Raw genomic sequence first — 15,493 nt, 5'->3', positions numbered from 1 at the left:
CATGTGATCACACCTCTTCAAGTCATTATGATTTCCTGGCTGTGCCTCTATGCAGGATGTAATAGACTGTACAACTGCTGTGTCTGGCGTGTGATGACACCTCTTCAACTCGTTATGATTTCCTGGCTGTATCTCTATGCAGGATGTAATAGACTGTATAACTGCTGTGTCTGGCATGTGATCACACCTTTTCAAGTCGTTATGATTTCCTGGCTGTGCCTCTATGCAGGATGTAATAGACTGTATAACTGCTGTGTCTGGCATGTGATCACACCTTTTCAAGTCGTTATGATTTCCTGGCTGTGCCTCTATGCAGGATGTAATGGACTGTACAACTGCTGTGTCTGGCATGTGCTCACACCTCTTCAAGTCGTTATGATTTCCTGGCTGTATCTCTATACAGGATGTAATAGACTGTACAGCTACGGTGTCTGGCATGTGATCACACCTCTTCAAGTCGTTATGATTTCCTGGCTGTATCTCTATGCAGGATGTAATAGACTGTACAACTACTGTGTCTGGCATGTGATCACACCTCTTCAAGTCGTTATGATTTCCTGGCTGTATCTCTATGCAGGATGTAATAGACTGTACAACTGCTGTGTCTGGCATGTGATCACACCTCTTCAAGTCATTATGATTTCCTGGCTGTGCCTCTATGCAGGATGTAATAGACTGTACAACTGCTGTGTCTGGCGTGTGATGACACCTCTTCAAGTCGTTATGATTTCCTGACTGTATCTCTATGCAGGATGTAATAGACTGTACAACTGCTGTGTCTGGCATGTGATCACACCTCTTCAAGTCGTTATGATTTCCTGACTGTATCTCTATGCAGGATGTAATAGACTGTACAACTACTGTGTCTGGCATGTGATCACACCTCTTCAAGTCATTATGATTTCCTGGCTGTGCCTCTATGCAGGATGTAATGGACTGTACAACTGCTGTGTCTGGCGTGTGATGACACCTCTTCAAGTCGTTATGATTTCCTGGCTGTATCTCTATACAGGATGTAATAGACTGTACAGCTACGGTGTCTGGCATGTGATCACACCTCTTCAAGTCGTTATGATTTCCTGGCTGTATCTCTATGCAGGATGTAATAGACTGTACAACTACTGTGTCTGGCATGTGATCACACCTCTTCAAGTCGTTATGATTTCCTGGCTGTATCTCTATGCAGGATGTAATAGACTGTACAACTGCTGTGTCTGGCATGTGATCACACCTCTTCAAGTCATTATGATTTCCTGGCTGTGCCTCTATGCAGGATGTAATAGACTGTACAACTGCTGTGTCTGGCGTGTGATGACACCTCTTCAAGTCGTTATGATTTCCTGACTGTATCTCTATGCAGGATGTAATAGACTGTACAACTGCTGTGTCTGGCATGTGATCACACCTCTTCAAGTCGTTATGATTTCCTGACTGTATCTCTATGCAGGATGTAATAGACTGTACAACTACTGTGTCTGGCATGTGATCACACCTCTTCAAGTCGTTTTCCTGGCTGTATCATCACATTACATAAGAACCGTGAAACCTCTGTGGTTCACTTGGAATGTCCTCATACAGCATAATGGAACTGATGTAGTTAGACACGTCACCCATTTTGTTCTGGGGAGGTAGGCGGTCAGCAATGTCGGACATCAAAATCACAATCTACACCAAAATCACAATCACACTTCATCAAATTCTGTAGTGGATGAGAAACATTTATAAAACTCATATTTAATATATATTGTCAACATCGACTATGAACCATCCTTAAACATTGGGAAGTTACCTGTTTCTCAAAACCGAAAGGCAACGTTGTATCATGGTGAAATGAATTCTGTACTTATTGACAAACACTCATTTGACTCTCATGGCCCCTGGAATGGTGATCTACTGTCAGCTGATGGCGATCTATAGTCCTTCGCCGACAGATTTGTATATAACTTAACTTTATCTATAACTTGTTTTAGTCACGGTATGACTGAAATACTGCTTATATGGCTTTAACTGTAACTCACTCACACATAATTATACTCAGCTACATCACTGATGACGATAATACTACCCTGAAATAGTTTCATCGAATCAGAACTGTTTCTCACGAGGGTTGAAATACATTTTTATTGTATGTTGTATTGATATTTTATTTCTATTTCATTGAGTACTTTTTGTATGTTGCTTCTAGAATCATTTCATAAACAGCGTGTAAACTTGACTTAGTGTTTGTACTGGAGTTTGCAGTTCTAAAGGTGAATTCGGACACCTCACTGAGTTCAGGCCTTCCCAAGAACGTACGTTACATATTGTGGCGGCCGGGACTCAAACTTCTAATAAACTTTGTCAGACTTGTTTTCAGGAAGAGTCGAACACTTCTCTTTAATGAATAAATAGCATTTTATTCATGGGTATAAATGTACTTCAGCACAATACTCTTTTTAATAAGTAGATCCCTCTCAAGCTTAAGGCTGATGTGCATGGACCAGTGTTAGGGCAATATAAGTATGACCTTTGACTTTACTATTATATAGATATAATGATGGCTTAATTATCTGGGTAATCTGAATAACTTGATAGTTACTAAGATAATAACTTCTATCTGTGTTCGAAAAGTGCAGTCTATCTATAGCATCAGCTATTATAATTATGGAAGGACAAGGGGGACTTTTGGGCTGAGTTATCTGCCCTTGTTTTGAAACTGACCTGTAGACTGCTAAAGTCAGAATGTCCCAACATGGGTCTCACCGTATTAATAGGCGTGAGAAAATGGCCACATGTCAGTTCTAGACCAATCAAATTACGAGATATTACGTCCCGTTACGTCCTTATTCTTTTGAGGGATCTAGTTTCACAACATGAAACCACTGAAATAAAGAGGAAGGCGAATTATCTCAGGAGGTAATCAGGTAGGAAAATGACTATTTTTACCAACCAATTAATAATGTGTATTTGAATCGTTAAATGCCTTCCAATATCATACGATCTGAATTTCATCTCTCTACGTCTTGCTACGTCATAGCTGCCTGCTGAGGGACGTAATAACTACCAGCAATATCGGCTGGGAATTATGATGGACAATTCAAAGAGGAAGATCACAGATGTCAGGAGGCAATTGGAGTTTATCTGACACATAAGATGTTTAAACACAATGACTCAGCCTCTTATACAATTTCACAATGGCACTGGTACTCATATTTATGAAAAACACGTTCATAAATAATGATACTGAACATCGCGTATGAATACAACAGTGAGCATCACATAGTTCCCGTTGGCAGAATTAACATCGGCTTTAAAACATGACCTGATACATCATCAAATACAATTCTTACAATGCAAAACACTAATCTGAGTCAAAAATAGCCGTAACCCCGTTGCGAAATAGACTGGCTGTCAAAAAGTTAAAATGGCGGGCGTCACCAAAACATGTAGCTCGGCCTTGATCACAAATTCACCAAAGATAGTTAGCGAGTGTCAAGGGATTATGATCAGTTTGTCGAAGGACAATGTAAGATTCATCTATATCTGATAGTTAGTATTCGTAACTGGACGCTTAGACCGAGGAAATGTCTAAACGTTACGATCAATTCAAAAACTCTTGAAAAGGTAAACAAGATCGTTCTGACAGGCGACGTTGTTGACATTGACTCTTACAAAGTACAACTGTGTTCTAAACAAATAGCGTAATGTGATGGCACTAGCTTACAATGTTTTACGAATGGCAATATGTTATAATGCTCAAAACAACATGCTACGATCTTTTGCTAGATTTCTTACCAAAACAGATTTCAAAACACTGAATTACGTGAAAACGAGGTTGCCAGTAATACTCGTAAATAGCCGCAAAACTAATTACACGATAATAATAACAATAATTTCTGCACTGCCATAAACTATCAAAAATACAGATGGGAAATACCTACCAGATATGTCATGATGCCTAATCATTTAAAAGCTTTTATAACTAAGAATTTTGCAATAAAAATGCAGGAGTTATATCTTAATATTCGTGATGGCCATCACAATATCACTTCGTGGTTGTTCACGTTTCATCTTGGTCAATACAACCTATGAACCAACGTTAAATACTAATAATTATAAATGTGCATTTGTAACGCGCATTTTCCTTGTACAAGGCACGTGCTCAAAACGCTCATGTTACATGTATATACATATGTACAGGGAGGGAAATATAGTTAGTTGTAATAAGAGGAAATCAGGTGGGTCTTCAGCAAGCGTTTGAATGCTGATTTTAAGGCCAAAGGTGCTGATTTTATGGCTAATTTACATGTCACTTCCTGGTTGGACACAACACTACATGAGTTGTGCTGATGGCAGATGTTTACAGAAGCAGAAGCAACAGCATGTTGGTGGACATTTCAAATCACATCTCACAAACAGAACCCCTTAATTTATGACAGTCAAGATTGTTCAATCCAAACTCAAACAACGATAAGATAATTTCTACACACTCCTCGTGCACATTTATATTTGGAAGTGAAGGTTCCTTAATCCGCCAGTTCGTGTACGTCGCGTTTGACCCATCAGTCCATCTGTAGAAGTTGGACCCTGTCGTGTCTCGCAGTCCAATCCAGGGATTGACTGAAACAGAACCAGGAGGTATTGATTCGGAGATCTGTACATGAACAATGATGACAATACACTTCGCTGCAACAACGGTGATGCTTCAGAAACAGGCCATGACCGAGAATGCACAAGGAAAATAAAATTAGAAGGGTCGGTCGGGTACTGAGAAAAATAGAAAATACAAACGCCGTGCCCAGGACACGTAGGCGTTGATTCCTGGTCTTACTATTGTAACGAGCCTACAATTAACCACAAGTTACAAGTTACAGGTTACAAGTAACCACTGCCTACAATTGCAGATAGAGGGTTGAGATTTGCGGGTGGGTTTGGCTGGATAAGGTGTTACTGGCGGACGGAATACTGTGACTGACAGGACGATGCACTAGCTGAAGCTGAAGTGGGCGAGTGTAACTGTGTCAGTGAGTGAGTTTAGTTTTACGCCGCACTCAGCAATATTCCAGCTGTATGGCGGTGGTCTGTAAATAATCGAGTCTGGACCAGACAATCCAGTGATCAACAACATGAGCATCGGCCTGCGCAATTGGGAATCGATGACGTGTCAACCAAGACAGCGAGCCTGACCACCCCATCTGGTGAGTCGCCTCTTACGACAAGCACGGTTTACTGAGGGTCATTTTAACCCAAATCTTCAGCTTGGCAACTTGGCATTCTTGGAGATTTTTTTCATTGTTTATAACAGTGATTTTTTGCCAACGCATCGTGGCTGAAGTGAGGTGTATCGACGACAGATTTCGGATGTTGAAAGAACGATTCATTATTGGGATTCATGTGGGATTTATACAACATGAAGGATGAAACCGGACACAAAAGGTAAGCTTTGAACATTTTTTTAATTGTTTTGATATGCTTCAGCTTCTGTCAGTGGGATTTCCTAGACTGCATTAGTACCTTTTCATTATTACCGATTAATATTTATTTTTGGCTATTTTAGTATATCATGATATTATCATTCAGGGTTAGATCAGATGTAAGTCTTGTTGAAAGCTGTTTTTGAGAAATAATAACTATATTTGCTTTTATGCCTTTGATAATTCTGTTTAGAAGCCGTGTGACAGTCTAGCGAAAGGGAGGTAACTAACATGTAACTTCCGTTTGGTTTGTTTACAAAATGTTAAACGTTGCACACCTCTGAAGAAAATTGTATTTCTCTCAGTTGCTTTCGATTATGACCCATCAATTATTTCTCTCAGGCCATTCTCATCAACCTTAGCAAAGCAGGACTGTGTAGGGACGCTCGGTGTACAAGATGAAGCCGGGTCAGCCTTAGCGCTGAAATTTCGAAGTGGAAACGTCCGGAGTGCTGGGATTGGTGTATTTTGGAAGATCAATATCTAGAAACAAGTATAATTAACTTATTCTTTGGCTGAATAATAATCTTTAAACTTGGAATCTTGTACCAAATTAAATACACACATGCTTGAAATTTGCGGAGCAGTTCATTTGTGAATAAACATCACTGAAGGATATTATTTTATGGCTCTTCAATCACTTTACTATTATCTGATCACATATGATTATGTGCCATGTGATTGTATACACCATCATCTTTGAATAATTCTTCCAAGAATTTGTCGTCTTCAAAGATTGTATCAAAATCCCAGAGAAATAATTTGAGGTAGTAATGTTCCTCAATTATGCAAATTCATGCAGCGAACATAGTACGGTATTAGTGCCAACGTATTAATGTGCGGTTATTAGGCCATTATGTTCAGGTATGTCGAACAATATTCGACAAGGCTAATTAACCAATCAGATTGCAGAAAGCACTCACTATTCGTTTACAATATATGGAATAGTCTGCTACACGTTACCTGTATAGGTGGGCACCTTGGTATGGTGAAACATGTGTGTCCATGGTTTAATACTGATGACATCAGGCGTCAATTATTGGGCAGTTTCACACTGTACAGACACAATGGAAGCCAAATTAAATTAAAAATGAAAGGTTCAGTGACACTTTGATGGTGTAACTTTACATAGGTATCGTCTTCACCAATGACAACCACGGTCCAGCCATTCATAGTGCAGATTGGGGAAGATGACAATAGTCACACAGCCCTCCTTCCATCAGGTCTTCACAGCATCACGTGGACCTGTTGTTTTGTCAGGTCATGGGAGCATTTTCTCGTTATTTCAATCAGGTCCTGATTGCTGCGAGTATTGTCAAATATTTTATGTTTATTTTAGAGCCTGTTTACGTTGCTTTAATTAATTTCTTAAAGTGAACTTGGTAATAGCAATATTTACCTGGAACCTGGCATGAACAGACTTTCTGCCAGATCCACCATGTCTCTTGTCCCAATAGTTGCCACAGATGAACCCTCAGACTCGCAAACACGAACTGCATCGTGCCAGGTTCTCTGCTTCTGATGCTTCTTGACATACATCACTGTCTCTCCAAACTGCACACGTTGGTAATCTATAGGCATTCCTGGCAACAGTGGAGATGTATTGCAGTATTACACATATTTCTACACATACATCACTGTCTCTCCAACCTGTACAGGTTGGTAATCTATAGGCATCCCTGGCAACAGTGGAGATGTATTGCAGTATTACACATATTTCTACATATACTCACTGGTTGTAGCGACCATTCCCAGAACTTTGGAACAGTGCTGTATTTCTATAGCATAGTTTTTCTTAAGATTCAGTAGAGGTCTGGGGTATGTTAGTTACTTTATTTTGACTTTGAGAACAGTGAGTGAGTGAGTTGGGGTTTACGCTGCTTTTAGCAATATTCCAGCTGGGGCACTAGAAAGAAATGGGCTTCATACACTGTACCCATGTGGGGAATCGAACCCGAGCCTTCAGCATGTTGAGTGAACGCTTTTACCACTTGGCTACCCCACCGCCCCTACATGGAGAGGAGATAAATCGGGGCACATTCCGGAATAATCCAGTGTCATCTGACTAGGAGATTTAAAAGGGCGCCAGTCTTGCCCCAGTCAGCTCTCATTACAGGAAGACCATAGGCGATCCAGAGGGGAAGGGTGTGTTGGGGCACCTTACCTCTTTTGGCCATGTGGAATTGGGGGTGTTGAAACGTACCTGCTTCTTATCTGAAGTAGGAGAATTTACGTCTCAAGGTTTGACCCTTGTAGTTAATTTTCCGGTAAACAACGACACAAATGTATGTGATTAACCGGGCAACTCACATGTGAAGTAGGTTTAATTAAACTCTTGACGGGTAAAGATATTTTCCCCTTCGAGGGTATCTTACCTCTTTTGTCCATACAAACAACACAAAGATGCTGAATCTATCTGTCAGGACAGCACGATTTATCAAGCTGTTTCAGCTGTTTGCAGGCGATATCAGAGCAGCTGGAGAACACCAAAGAAAAGGATGAGAACAGAATCTCACCTCACACAACGCTGGTGATGTAAATCATGATGATGTTCACACAAAGAGAATACTTTTTCCCATCAAGATCCAAGACAAAAAGCAGTTGGAGTTGGTTCTGGATAACGACGATACGCCGAGTATAGCCAGGTGATGAATCATAGATCTCATGTCTTACACTGTTGACTGGCTTTCATGAAAATACACAGCGACAGATATATTTCTAGATACCGACTTTGATAAAAATGCATTGCGACTTGCATATTTCCATGGAAACTGCTATGTATTTCTGGAAGGTTATGATAAAAAAGACCATATTTTGTTAAAACCGATCAGACAATGAATATTGCATTCACCTTGTCAAGGTAGCTACTAAGACACGCACGACGCTGCACGAAATTTCCATTTCTTCTTGTCCTGTTGTTGTTGTATTGTGCGCACACGCACGCACACACACACACATTCTCCATGTTAAACTAAACTCTGTCAAAAAAAGAAACGCAACCCCTGTATTTTAGAGATTTTGATCTGAAGTTTTAGGACGACACGGCATTTTTATTATTTAAGACAGAAGTCTGAAATTTGGCAGAATAATAACCCAGATGGGCATGTTTAAAATTGTCATTTCAAAAGTCATCTCACAGACACCAGTTTGTCACCAGGGGGGGCGTCTTTCTCAGTATCTCGTATGAGCACCACGCGCTGCAATCACTGCACGGCATCTCCTTGGACAAGAACGGATAAGACGCCGGATTCTTTCCTGGGGAATGGCTCTCCACTCCTCCTGCAGTGCAACGGCGAGCTGTTGCAGCGTCTGTGGCGGCGGCTGACGTTGACGTACGCGTCGATCCAGAGTATCCCACAGGTGTTCAATAGGGTTGAGGTCTGGTGATTTAGAGGGTCATGGCAAGACATTGACGTTGGAATTCTGCAGAAAGTTCATTGTTGCACGTGCAGTATGAGGCCGGGCGTTGTCCCGTTGAAAAATCTGTGTCTGTTGGTCAATAATCGGGAGAAGGTGAAGCTCTAACACGTGGTTGATGTAACGTTGGGCTGTCAGGTTCCCTGGAACGATCACCAAGTCTGATTTCTGGTTGTATGAGATGGTTCCCCAAACCATGACGCTTTCTCCGCCAAATCTGTCCACCTGTCGGACGCAGATGGGCGCAAAACGTTTATGACGTCTCCTATACAGACGCTGTCTTCCGTCGTAACGTTGCAAAAGAAAAACGTGATTCATCAGAAAACCAGATTCGCCTCCAGTTTTGTAAAGTCCGTATCCTTACGTTGTTGCACCACCTGAGTCGTCGGCGTCGATGTAGGGGCGTAGTACAGGTCCAACAACTGGTCTACAGGCACGTAAACCCGCTTCTTTCAGACGGTTCCTAATCGTTTGAGCTGACACTCTCCTCAAACCTGGTATTTGTGTGGCAGTCACGGTTGGTAGGGCATGCCGATTACGCAGGTGATGGACCCGGATGTACCGATCTTGAAGGGGGGTCGTGATTCTTGGCCTTCCACTTCTCGGGCGATCGCTGGTCAAATTGAAGTTGTTGTAGCGGCTCCAAAGTCGGGATATCGTTGTTTTGTGAACATTTAGGTGCCGTGCAACAGTTCCAAAACTTTCTCCGGCTTGAACACGACCAATGGCGATATTTCGGTCGGCAGCACTCAATCGTGGCATTTTAACACAGCTTTTCGGCGACAAATGAATGAATATAATACGGAAGCACATGGGCTTTTATACACCCCTACATTAACTGCCATTTTCATGATTTGCATGTGTTTTTTTTGTGCGAAGTCACCATGAGGGTCATTTCATGCGTTGTGACGGAATAAGCAATAAACTACACTTATGCGTACAAATGCAGTTGTTTGGATGGTAATCTTCATTAATTACGTGTATCATTTCAATACATTCGAATACAATTTAGTTTGGAAGCAATAACTTCATTCAAACGAATTTTTCATATCTGAGGACAGGGGTTGCGAGTTTATTTTTCAATGTTTGTTGACAGAGTTCAATGTGTGTCTGCAGGGTGAGTGTCATTCATATCCAGCAATGTGTGTCTGCAGGGTGAGTGTCATTCATATCCAGCAATGTGTGTTTGCAGGGTGAGTGTCATTCATATCCAGCAATGTGTGTCTGCAGGGTGAGTGTCATTCATATCCACCAATGTGTGTCTGCAGGGTGAGTGTCATTCATATCCACCAATGTGTGTCTGCAGGGTGAGTGTCATTCATATCCACCAATGTGTGTCTGCAGGGTGAGTGTCATTCATATCCACCAATGTGTGTCTGCAGGGTGAGTCATTCATTCATATCCACCAATGTGTGTCTGCAGGGTGAGTGTCATTCATATCCACCAATGTGTGTCTGCAGGGTGAGTGTCATTCATATCCACCAATGTGTGTCTGCAGGGTGAGCGTCATTCATATCCACCAATGTGTGTCTGCAGGGTGAGTGTCATTCATATCCACCAATGTGTGTCTGCAGGGTGAGTGTCATTCATATCCACCAATGTGTGTCTGCAGGGTGAGTGTCATTCATATATCCAATGTGTGTCTGCAGGGTGAGTGTCATTCATATCCAGCAATGTGTGTCTGCAGGGTGAGTGTCATTCATATCCACCAATGTGTGTCTGCAGGGTGAGTGTCATTCATATCCACCAATGTGTGTCTGCAGGGTGAGCGTCATTCATATCCACCAATGTGTGTCTGCAGGGTGAGTGTCATTCATATCCACCAATGTGTGTCTGCAGGGTGAGTGTCATTCATATCCACCAATGTGTGTCTGCAGGGTGAGTGTCATTCATATCCACCAATGTGTGTCTGCAGGGTGAGTGTCATTCATATCCACCAATGTGTGTCTGCAGGGTGAGTGTCATTCATATCCAGCAATGTGTGTCTGCAGGGTGAGTGTCATTCATATCCACCAATGTGTGTCTGCAGGGTGAGTGTCATTCATATCCACCAATGTGTGTCTGCAGGGTGAGTGTCATTCATATCCACCAATGTGTGCTGCAGGGTGAGTGTCATTCATATCCACCAATGTGTGTCTGCAGGGTGAGTGTCATTCATATCCACCAATGTGTGTCTGCAGGGTGAGTGTCCTTCATATCCACCAATGTGTGTCTGCAGGGTGAGTGTCATTCATATCCACCAATGTGTGTCTGCAGGGTGAGTGTTATTCATATCCACCAATGTGTGTCTGCAGGGTCAGTGTCATTCATATCCACCAATGTGTGTCTGCAGGGTGAGTGTCATTCATATCCACCAATGTGTGTCTGCAGGGTGAGTGTCATTCATATCCACCAATGTGTGTCTGCAGGGTGAGTGTCATTCATATCCAGCAATGTGTGTCTGCAGGGTGAGTGTCATTCATATCCACCAATGTGTGTCTGCAGGGTGAGCGTCATTCATATCCACCAATGTGTGTCTGCAGGGTGAGTGTCATTCATATCCAGCAATGTGTGTCTGCAGGGTCAGTGTCATTCATATCCAGCAATGTGTGTCTGCAGGGTGAGCGTCATTCATATCCACCAATGTTTGTCTGCAGGGTGAGTGTCATTCATATCCAGCAATGTGTGTCTGCAGGGTGAGTGTCATTCATATCCAGCAATGTGTGTCTGCAGGGTGAGTGTCATTCATATCCACCAATGTGTGTCTGCAGGGTCAGTGTCATTCATATCCACCAATGTGTGTCTGCAGGGTGAGTGTCATTCATATCCACCAATGTGTGTCTGCAGGGTGAGTGTCATTCATATCCACCAATGTGTGTCTGCAGGGTGAGTTTCATTCATATCCACCAATGTGTGTCTGCAGGGTGAGTGTCATTCATATCCAGCAATGTGTGTCTGCAGGGTGAGTGTCATTCATATCCACCAATGTGTGTCTGCAGGGTGAGTGTCAGTGTCATTCATATCCACCAATGTGTGTCTGCATTCATATCCACCAATGTGTGTCTGCAGGGTGAGTGTCCCATATCCACCAATGTGTGCAGGGTGAGTGTTATTCATATCCACCAATGTGTGTCTGCAGGGTCAGTTTCATTCATATCCACCAATGTGTGTCTGCAGGGTGAGTGTCATTCATATCCACCAATGTGTGTCTGCAGGGTGAGTTTCATTCATATCCACCAATGTGTGTCTGCAGGGTCAGTGTCATTCATATCCAGCAATGTGTGTCTGCAGGGTCAGTGTCATTCATATCCACCAATGTGTGTCTGCAGGGTGAGTGTCATTCACATCCACCAATGTGTGCCTGCAGGGTGAGTGTTATTCATATCCACCAATGTGTGTCTGCAGGGTCAGTGTCATTCATATCCACCAATGTGTGTCTGCAAGGTCAGTGTCATTCATATCCACCAATGTGTTATAACTGTTGGTTATATCGAACTCAAGGGAACCAATAGTTTAGTTCGTTGCAACCGTAGTTCCTTATACCCGTTTCAACTAAAATATACAGCAAAGTGTTCGAGATCAAACAGACGGCTATATCCGATAGTTGTGGACATGAACGTACATCGCTGTTTAATATTTCATATCACATCATCTGATGACTTCAAATGGACGTAAAACCTCACTCATTCATATCATTACCTGTTGGCAGGACACTGTTGTGCTCGTTGCCCGTGTTAGTAAAACGGGATCGTACCCTGCCAAACCGATGGTACCTATCACAAACACATGCAATGGCGAGTCAATTACTCAGAATCAGTTTACCTATCGAAAATATATTGCCATAGAAACAGAATCTAAAACGGTGGTCTATGAAAAAATTCAATCTGTATATTTGGTGGAACGACTTGAGTGAACAACTCATTTTATGTCTCATTAAATTTGAATAAAATACCCATGAATACAAGGAACAAATCGATACTGTTTAACAGTTGTTGTTTTTTAGAATAACTGATACTATATTTATCTAGCCTTCGTCTGTCATTGAATCTGTGAGAGATGTTGCTGCAGCAGTTGTTGTTTTTAAGAATAACTAATACTATATTTATCTAGCCATCGTCTGTCATTGAATCTGTGAGAGATGTTGCTGCAGCAGTTGTTGTTTTTTAGAATAACTGATACTATATTTATCTAGCCATCGTCTGTCATTGAATCTGTGAGAGATGTTGCTGCAGCAGTTGTTCAACATTGTTCTCTTCCCGTGGCCTTCATTTGCTGCACATTGTATTGATGGCCGCTGTGAAGAGTTTATGGAGTGCCACCTAGAAACTGGGGTTTATACCTGTGTCCTAACAAGAGGTTTGTTTATTCGTTTTTTGTTGTTGTTTGTTTGTTTGTTTTGTTTGTTTGTTGTTTAAATCAGCAATGCTCAAGCCGTATGATTACTAAATTTCGTAACTTTAGTTTTACGCCGCTTTCAGCAATATTCCAGCTGAATGGCGGCGTTCTGTAAATAATCGAGACTGGACCACACAGTCCAGTGCAAATTTCAACCAAATGTCAGACACAATATGCAAAGGAGTTACACTATTATGTATGTTGTATTTTGCTTCTTTGTTTGTTGTTTATAGCCGCAGACTGAAGCAGATCTCACTTATACTGCAATAAACAGTATGAGATATATAACGAAACATACCACTTAAGCAATAAAAGTTCCACGCTTATTGTATAGAGCGATGTACATCGTTTAGAATAAACAAGCTGACTGGATGTTGATTGATTCCATCACTTGCACAATGGAGTGGATTTCGACTTTGTCATACTGACGATGAATTACAAATAGACTGACACAAATCGTAAAAATCTAAAGACAATATTTCTGTCACTAGTTGTTGCTGTTTTGTTGAAGAAAGTCTCACGAACGAAAATCAGAAATTGTAGCACTCAAGGGGAGCTTGTAAAAATGCCATCACACATCATACAATACCAATATTCACGATCGTTGTAATCTACGTGACTGTTCTTTATGATGGCTGCATAACACATTGAGGGGAAATATCATTCACAAAGTTCAGTCGTTAATCCCTAAGTTGTGTTTCGTTAAGGAAACAACAATACATGCATACCTCTCCACTCAGTTGAGTTTGCTAGCCTTATAACAATAAACTTGATCAAGTGAAAGCTCTTGAAAATATAACTTTATGTTATACTGTTAAATGCAGTTGTTTACGCAAAAGACGTCGACAAAAAGAATCAACATCTGAGAAGTAATATAATGAACTTCACTGACAATACAACAGCATTTATAAAAGGTAATAGTATTGATCAGGTTGTGAATGAATGCCTTTGTAACGTAGATTACAGATTTGCACAAAATAAACCACATGAAAACATTCATTCCTTCTTTCTCCCTATTCCCTTGTCCGCAATCCCGCTGGATCTCGTCATGAGTCTTGCCCATTCTGTCAGAATTCAACAATGATATTTTTATAATCTACGTTACCATACTGTAATTTACGTTACCTTACAAACTAATTCATTGGACATAATAATTGGCCTCAAATAGATTTATTTTCCAACAACTTACCATATATGAAAGTCATTATTGCTACGCAATCGGGTGTATATCCTGCCCCTGGATTTTGAGAAACTTTAGTAGCCATGGCGGCCATATTGAAACTGGGTTTTCGAGAAATTTCACTGAGAGAATGGGTTACAATTTAACGTCTCAGCAGCAATATCCCAGCGATATCAGTCCAGATTGTTAGATATAGGAGAGTCAAAAATAAAATAACTGCTTTTTTTTTGCAAAGAGCGACATTTTGATAAAGATTCGTACACGGTTTTCAAGCTATGCATAAAGCTGTATGCTTTATTACCATATAAGTATTGGTCATTGTTGTGAAAAAGCATGGAAGTTTAAGTTGCAATAGTACAGAAGAAAGAAATACTGAACGAACGAGGGAATATTTACCGTATTTTCACATTCACAACCAAACCTACATATACTGAATTTAAAAAAAAAACACATTTTAACACAAATATTTTTCTTTTTGTTCAGCACCACACTCAGCAATATTCCAGCAATATTGAGGCGGACTCTAAATAATCGAGTATGGACCAGTCAGTCCTTCGTCCATGAATAGATTTCATATCTTTCAACAAGGGAAAATGAGCTAATGTCTCCAAATGAGATTAGAGACCCACATTTTTCATCATTTCCTCACAAAATTGACCACGTGTAGAATTTAGAATAAGCTATGAGCAACAAAGAATTTTGGAATTTCATGCATCGCCAAATCTGAAGCTGCAAACTGAAAGGTTGTTCCTCAATGCATCCATCTTCCACTCCAAGATTCATGCCTCTGGTTGTTTAATTTTTTTAGGGGAAGAAATCAAAGATGGGTACATAGCGCTGGTTTTGATGAAATTCACATTGTGATGCCTTAAGAAACCTGGACCAGACTTTATGGATAACAACTTCTTTATTTCGTGAGCGAGGCGTTAGATGCATATTCCTGCACCGTTGTTTATACTTACTTGACAACCTGCTTGCTTTGTCCATATTATATTCTATCAACTTCTAAAAGAAGTAAACCTGGCAATTTCAGGTTGTCACAGCGTGATAGATTCGTTGTTACAACGTT

The 15,493-nt window shown here is 41.1% G+C and overlaps 1 protein-coding gene across 11 annotated transcripts in view; it reads left to right on the top strand.

The window, feature by feature from the left end:
- Positions 1-15,493, top strand: part of LOC124276724 (serine/threonine-protein phosphatase 6 regulatory ankyrin repeat subunit B-like) — a 240,462-nt gene that overhangs the window by 40,092 nt on the left and 184,877 nt on the right. The window lies entirely within an intron of this gene.

Source organism: Haliotis rubra, unplaced genomic scaffold (assembly GCF_003918875.1).
Source record: "Haliotis rubra isolate DU_JTF1 unplaced genomic scaffold, ASM391887v1 Scf1053, whole genome shotgun sequence".
Lineage (NCBI taxonomy): Eukaryota > Metazoa > Mollusca > Gastropoda > Lepetellida > Haliotidae > Haliotis > Haliotis rubra.
Note: the sequence above shows the minus strand (reverse complement) of the source record. Positions and strands in the feature narration are given on the sequence as shown.